The sequence below is a fragment of the Pteropus alecto genome, unplaced genomic scaffold, assembly GCF_000325575.1.
Source record: "Pteropus alecto unplaced genomic scaffold, ASM32557v1 scaffold78, whole genome shotgun sequence".
Lineage (NCBI taxonomy): Eukaryota > Metazoa > Chordata > Mammalia > Chiroptera > Pteropodidae > Pteropus > Pteropus alecto.
In genome coordinates, this window is record NW_006443124.1 from 11,746,914 (window position 1) to 11,754,789 (window position 7,876).

Here is a 7,876-nt window from a genome sequence, read left to right on the forward strand (position 1 = left end):
ATGCACAATCAATCATACACTAAATTTTTAATGTATTACCTCATCCCCAAACAACCTTCTTTAGCTAATACTATCTATGAATTTTTTTGTTTTTGGATTTTTTGGCAATATAACTTGTCACATCTCAACAATGCCCATCCTAAAAAGCAGTGATCCTGTTGTCAGTTAACATAGGACAGTTGTATAACTATTGGTGAGATTTTTAACTCTGATGATTTTACTAATATTATACATAAAAGCAAATAAGAGTCAGATTTTCTAAGATGCTTCAATAAGAAAGAAAAATTTTAAATCAATGAATTTGAGGTTATGTAACCTATATAATATTCATTTTTAAATAGGAATCTCATAAAGATATTTTCGTAAATGATTTGACAGGCCTTAAGCCCCTAACAAACTACTTGTGATTTCTGTTTTACATTTCCATCTGCAGGTGAAATATAGGAAAGTTGTTAAGAAATGCAGAAGAGCTCTTTAATGATGGTGGCTAGAACCAAATTTAGACCTGAAATCTAAATCAGTACTCAACTAAGTCATTATCTCCTGTGGTTGTTTTTAAAAGCAGAAATGTGATAAGCAGTGGGAGAAGAAGAAATTAAATGGCTTATTTTCAAGGAGTTTATAATCCAGTGGGGAGGGGAGAGAATGAGAATGATAATGGATTATTTGATAGTTTAATCAGGCGGTAGGCACTTGTGAGAAAGAATGACACCTAGTTCTTAGACTGAGCCTAGTGGGGCTGGAAGAAATAAAGATTTGATAGTTTTGTACTGCTGTTAGGAAAAATTATAGCTAGCTCAGAGAGATAAATCACTTGGCTAGGATGATATAATTTAGGATGCAACAGAGCCAGGATTGGAAAGCAGGACTATTTGAGTCCAATATTTTTTGTTTGTTTTTTTTGTTTTATTGGTTAGAGCACAGGGAAAGGTGGGAAATTGGAAGGAGTTATAATCGACATTCAAGGCTTAGGGGTGGAGGACATAACTTTAGTTATGATTAAGAAGAAGGAAAGTAGAATAAGCTGGCATGCTGTCAGACATGAGAGAGTCCAAAGAGGATTCCTGTTGGCCAGTCCTAGGACAAGGTTGTACTCTTACTTCACACCTGTGGGTAGGTCCCATACATCTATTGGTGAACTTCCCTGAAAGAGCATCAGAAAAGGAGTTCATCTCTTTCCGGAGGGAGAGTCACTATAGTTTTCATCACATTTCCAAAGTAGTGTGCAATCTGAAAAATATCAACAATGAGACTGGATCCCTTTACTTAAGCATATAACAATTAAATTTCATTTTTAAGCATTTAAAATTATATTTTCAAATTATACTTGATTAAAAAAAATTCAGGTCATGAGTACTCAAGAAATTCAGTAAAAAATGCATGATGTAAATTATATTTAAAAAATTTTAACTCGAGTGTACTTTTTCACCTCTCCAAGGTATAATTCATCATGGTTTGTTCAGTTATGAATAGTCTCTTTATCTCATATTGAGTATATAGCATGTATGTTTATATGAAGAATGTGATGCCTAGATTTTCCAGATAAAAGATATCTTCAACCTCTGCTGCTCTACTGGTGCTTTCTAACCTGCAGTTGAAAATGTTCAATTATTTTACATCTTAAATCCTCCCTTTACTTTTATGTTCTTCTACCTAATCATTCTTCACCTTCTTACATCCATGTTTCTTCAAGAGTGCTTTCTGTCTTCTTACCAATCTCTCACTTCTCAACCCTTCCTCCTCCTCTCCCTCCCCTCAACACACATAGAGTCTGGTTGGCTTCAGCTCTGGTTTTCCCATGACACTGATCCCCTCAAGGCTACCAGCAACCCACTTGATGTTAATCTAAGGTTTGGTTTTTTTGTTTGTTTGTTTCTGATTTTACCCAACCTGTCCCAGCTGATGATGTTGCAGACTAATACTCTTCTTGAAAGCCTCCAGTAAGGAATGATCTCTCTGAAACATTACTCTCTAGGCTTTCATGTCATCTCTCTCTCTTTCTCTTCTGTTTCTTCTGAAGGCTTGGTTTCCTCTGTCTTTAAATTTTTGTTTTCCTGGGGTTCTAGTCTAGGGCCTCTTCTCATGTTACATAGTCTCCCTGTGTGAGCTTATCTACCACTGGTTTCAGTTACCATCTCTGTGCAATTGACCCCAAATCTTTGTCTTTAAAATATTGCCATGGATATTGATAGTGGATGTGTGTTGTGAGTGTCCCTGCATCTGTCCCCCAAAAAGGTTAGTTGTGTTTTCTTATATTCCCACGCCATCCTGTACTGGCTCACATCATAACTTTTATCACAATGTACTATAATTGCCTGTTCTGTTTTTTCTTCCCAGACTATAAATAAGTTCCTTGAGTGAAGGAGCTATACCTTGTTCATCATTATATTTCTATACCCCTCTCCTTCCATCCTAATTAGAGTGTGAATTTCCAAGCCACGTGGGTTTAGGTAGGATTGATGCCACTCTTAGCTGAAGAGTGGGCCTTTAATGGCTTAAGTCAATTACAATAGCCTTCCCAACTCTGGCACGGCGATTGGTTCAGGAATGGATCCAAGACCTAAACTGATCCTATTGGATTAAATCACAGAGCTTTTTCTGGAAATGCTGGGATCCAGACATTTTGCTCTTGGATTTTTACCTGAAAGGAAAGCCATTGGCAGCCATCTTGTGTCCACAAGTGGGAATGGAGTTTACACTAAGAAATTAGAGCTGGGATGGAGAAACCAGATTCTTGATTTCATTGTTGCAGTCACTGGATGCAGCTGTGCTTGAACTGTTGTCTATTTTAGGTCCAGTTATGAGAGCGAGTCATTTTTTTTTTCTTTTGGCTTTTGCTAATTTAGTTTGGGTTTTCTATCATGTGCATCATAGACCATCCTGACTGATGGACTCAATCAAGACCATTCTAGAAGTTCTAGATCTGTGTAGCCAAATGCTTACTTGTCATCACTGCAGGGAGTCTCATGATATCTCATACGCAACATATCTCAAACTGAACCTATCTCCCCCCTTGAAACAGTTCTTCTGTTATCCGTTTCAATGTTAGATATCTTCATCCATCTCAGTTACCCGAGCCAGAAATTTGGCCATCATCCATGACTCCTCACTTTCTCTTACTTTCTAATGGGCAGCCGATCATGAAGTGCTGCTGATTTTGAGTCCTAAATATTATTTTCCACTCTCTTCCATTCCTGTGGCTATTCTCTGATTTCATACCAGTACTTTCTTGCCTGGTTTAGTGCAACAACCTCCTCACTAGTTTCTCAGCCTTTATTCTTGTACCCTGTAGTCAATGTTCTGCAATGCATGCAGAGGTAGCTTTCTAAAATGCTCATCTGATCACGTTTTCTGCTTAAAATTCTTTAGTAGCTCTCTAGCATCTTCTGGATAAAGTCTAATCTTTTATATTTAGATTTAATATTTTACCTAGTTTTCTTAATTAATCCAGTTCAATTTTACCACTAGGTTATATTATCGGTCACTGAATTTTTATATTTTCTCTTCCCTCCAAGCCTTGAATGTGATGCTCTATCTGCCTGAAACACATTTTCTTGCTCACATCCTCTTTTCTTTAGCTTCTCCTATTTTTATTTTTAATCTCTATTTATTCTTTCCTATTCTTTCCTCCAGATAACTTTCCTTAATTCGCCCAAAAGGTTAATTGCCCACATCATAGCATTTATCACAATACTATAATTGCCTGTAAATTTCTGGTTTTTCTCCTTAGACAGTAGCTTCTTGAGTGCAGGAACTACATCGTGTTCTTCATTGTATTTCCAGGTTCTAGCACAGCTGCCAGACATATATTAAACATATTAAAGTGTTTGAAAAATATTTGTTGAAAAAACGTTTGTCATAGAAGTGTGCCATTATATAAAGGACCTTCTTTTGTATACTTCTAATAGAATTCAAGGTGAAGATTTCCAGCTTGTTTATTTTATATTGAAGGTACAAGTTTAGCACTTATCACAATCTGTAATAACTTGCTTGCTTGTTTACTTGTTAGTTTCCTAAGGGCAGAGGTTGTACCTGTCTTGTTAATGTATTCTTAGTGCCTGGAATATAGTAGGTGCTTGATGTCAAATTTTCCATTAGATTATTTCCAGTAGTGTTTAAAATTCTCTAATATCTTTCATCTTAAAGAAAAAAAGAGGAAACCCAATTTTCCCTCCTCCCATTTCTTCTCGATCTCATTTCTCTGCTTCCTATCTCAGCAAAACAGAGGAGGTATCTATACTTGTTTATCATTTCCTCTCTACCCGTTCTTTTTTGAACCCACTCCATTCAGGCCTTCATTCATGTGACTCCATTGAAACTGCTTTTGTCAAGATATCCATGTTGACAAATCTAATGGACACTTACATGTTCAGAAACATTCAATACAGTTGACCCCTTCCTCATTTTGGGGACATTTTCTTGTCTTACTATACTGGTCCTCCTCCTTTTCTGGATCCTTCTCTTCAAGTCCAATAAGTGTTGTTCTTTTTGAGTCTTAGTCCTGGACCCTCTTCTATATATATATATATATTTTTTTTTCCCCCTGGGAAAACTCATCTATTCATATATTTTAAATCCTGTGTATGAGCTGATGCCTTCCAAATTTCTCTTTCCCATCCTGACTTCTTCCCATACAGTCTGCTCAGAATATATTTAGATTTAATATTTTCAATTTTTCTCTTCAAACCTGTGCTTTCCCTGGTCTTTCTATCAGGAAATGACTTCTATTTAGCTGCTCAAGGAAAAAACCTAGGAGTCAGTCCTTCGTTTTTCTTTCCTTCACTCCTGTTAGTTGTATCTCCAAAATAACCCTAGTTAGTCACCATCAGATCTTGCCTAAAATATGCAGCAGGCTCATAGATGGTGCAATAGCTCCTAGCACACTTCCCATGATGATCCTACATAATCTGGCCCCTTATATTTTTCTAACCACATCTCAAACATCTCCCTCCCAGAGTGTACTCAGCAAGTCTGGCCTACTTTTTCTTCTTCAAACAGGTAAACTCATTCCTGCCTTGGAGCCTTTGTACCTTTTCTTCTCTCTGCCAGAATGTTCTTCACTACTTTCTTCTCATGCTGGTTCCTTTTCCTTCTTTATACTTCAGTTCAAATTCCACATCTTTGGAGAGGCCTTTCTTGACCACTTATCTAAATTGGCCCCCTCTCGTTGCTTGTTATCAACTATTTCTTTCCTAGTTCCTAGCACAACTTGCAAACATCTTGTTTATTTTGCTACTTGCCACTAGGAACTAAGTTTCTGAGAGCAGGGACTCTCTTGTTCAGTACCATAGCCTTAGTGTCTGAGACCTTGGAGGGACTCAGAAATATTTGTCGAATAAATGAATGTTTTCTGGTGCCTCAAACCACTGCGATTCCTTTATTGGATAGTAGTAAATCATTAGTTGGTTTAAGAGATTTTAAATCTGAGGTATTGAGTTCATCTTAGTATGACTAGGCAGTTTTACTTGATCATCTTGATTCTAAGTGTCTTTTTCTGAGATGTTATCAATGAAAATTTGTTTCAGGAAAATTCAGCACAAATTTAGGCTACGGTTATTTGCATGGTGGTTAAGGGAGCAAAATTACAGTTTTATTGCTAATTTTTCCTGTATCTGGTAACTGGAAGAGAGTGCCCAGTCTTTTATATTATTGGAAGCAGGTGAACAGAGACACATAGGTTGTTCGAATTTGGGGAGAGGCTGAATACTCTACTCTCAAGTGAAAGTGTAGGCTTTATGTCTAATCTAACTCAGAAGTTCCACATTTATATAACATTAATGAATAAATAATAGTTATTTTATCTCTCACATTTCCTCTTTATTGACTTCCTAACTTAAAGAGGCTACTTTAAGACACCTCAGTTGCTTTGTGGGAAAAGGTAGTGTTAAGTAAAAGGAAAAAAAGTAGTTTATATCATTATTGAACTTAAAAATATTTTTAATCTATATAATTAAGTATAGTTACATGTTTTTTATGACAAATGTATCATTTCAGCGCTCTATATTCTGTAATTTGAGTATTATGCTATAGCGAAAAGGAAGTGTGATGAATGATAGCAAGTAAATTTAGTTTTTTTCTATACCTTTCAAGACTAAATATGACTATAGAAAAGTTATTACATGATTTGAGAGTACTAAAAGAACTCTTATCCAAGCAGTAATGTTCTTTCCCTTACGATTAATATCTATAATTATCTATGAAGTAACTTTTCTAAGATGAAAGCACACAAAGTTAATGTATCTAAAACTTTCTTCTGAGGGGACCTGGAACTACTCTGTGCCAGCCACGGACCAGCCATGAGTCTTCAGTGTCTCTAGTCCTATGTAGATAGGCTTCAGACTGTTTCCACCTTTACACTCATTTATTGTAAATTGCTAGTATAAAAAAACCTCCAAAACTTCCCAAGTGATTGATCGATCAATTTACTTATAGGATACGCATTTAATCTCTTCTAAAAATTGCATTGATTTTATTTTTTTTTTACATAAATTTTATACTATGTTCGCATTTTGTGAGAAAAATATACATAACTCATTTTGCCTTATTAAGAAATCTTTCAGCGTTTGGCACCAGAGTCCAGAGATTAGCTTAAGTTTATTGGTGAAACAGTCCTGCTATTTTGCTCCTGTGTTGCCCAGTAACTTCTGGAGCTTGAGTAAGAGGAATTTTGAATGAATCTTAACCGGAGCACCTCAAATGTGACCTCAGAGAGACCTTCCCACTCATTTCATTGCTTAATTCCTTTTCAGAACAGTAGTCTAAAGTTACCTTGTTTACTTACTGTGACCTCATATAGAAAGTTAGCTCTGGCTCTGTCTTTTTTGTTTGCTTTGGATTCCCAGTGCTTAGACCAAGGACACAAACATTTGTGGTATGAATTAATTTCTTAATCATATGGATGCTTTTACAAGTATTGTGCTATTGAAACTCAACCTGTTGACTGATAACATTCTCAGATATATATTCTGATTACTTTTTTTCTATACAAGACCACTTATTTTATAGCTTAAACTCTAGCTGCAAATTCAATAGGAGTTGGTATCCACTTAAAAGACAATTTGATTTGTATGCCTAGTTAAATGGAATTCTCAAAAACGTGTTTTTATCTAACTTTCCAGCCACATGCCAGTCATTTCCTGACATATTTGTCGGAGAACTGCATCCCATGGTACAAAATTCCTGATCCTGAAGGGGGAGTGGGTGAATGAGTGGAGGGGCTGAAAATTTATAAAACCAATTTGATCCAAACCCTGATAAATTTTGGCTCCCCGGGTCTAAAATGACTGCAAGGTCATTTATGAGCAATATTTTTCTTTGGAAAAAGCTTTTCATCCTACCAAATCCATTTGTTTACAATTCTACAGTTCTCTCCCTCCGTATCTAGACATTCAGATTGAGCCTAAATCTCGAGCACTATCACTAACGCTTCCAAGGGAATAATTCCCGGTGTCAGGGTTCGAGTCACAAACTCTGAGGGCAGCTGCCCGCAGGCCTTGGTAGAGGCCATCTCTACAGGAAGTCATGGCCGTGGCGGGTGTCTTCGCAGGCCCCTCCACCAGACCCCGTGAGCCAGTCCTGTGCTGTCACGTTCTAAGTCCACACTCTTGAGTCCGCTCGCGGCCAGGCACCAGCGGGCCTGTGGACCCGGACTCAATGTCCAGCCTATGCTGCGGCCCCAAGGCTAACGCTCGCGCGCCTTCTCTGCTCCAGGAGCCAACTAGACTCCGCGAGGCGCCGGGTGGAGGTGTCTGTCGAGGGTGCGCGGAGCCAAAGGCTTCTGCGCTCGGGAGTCCCTGGCATTGTCTCCGCGCCACTCCTCGGTAGACCCAGCAGCTGACAGATTCACAGAGGGCCTGGATCTGAGCGCGTTACCGCT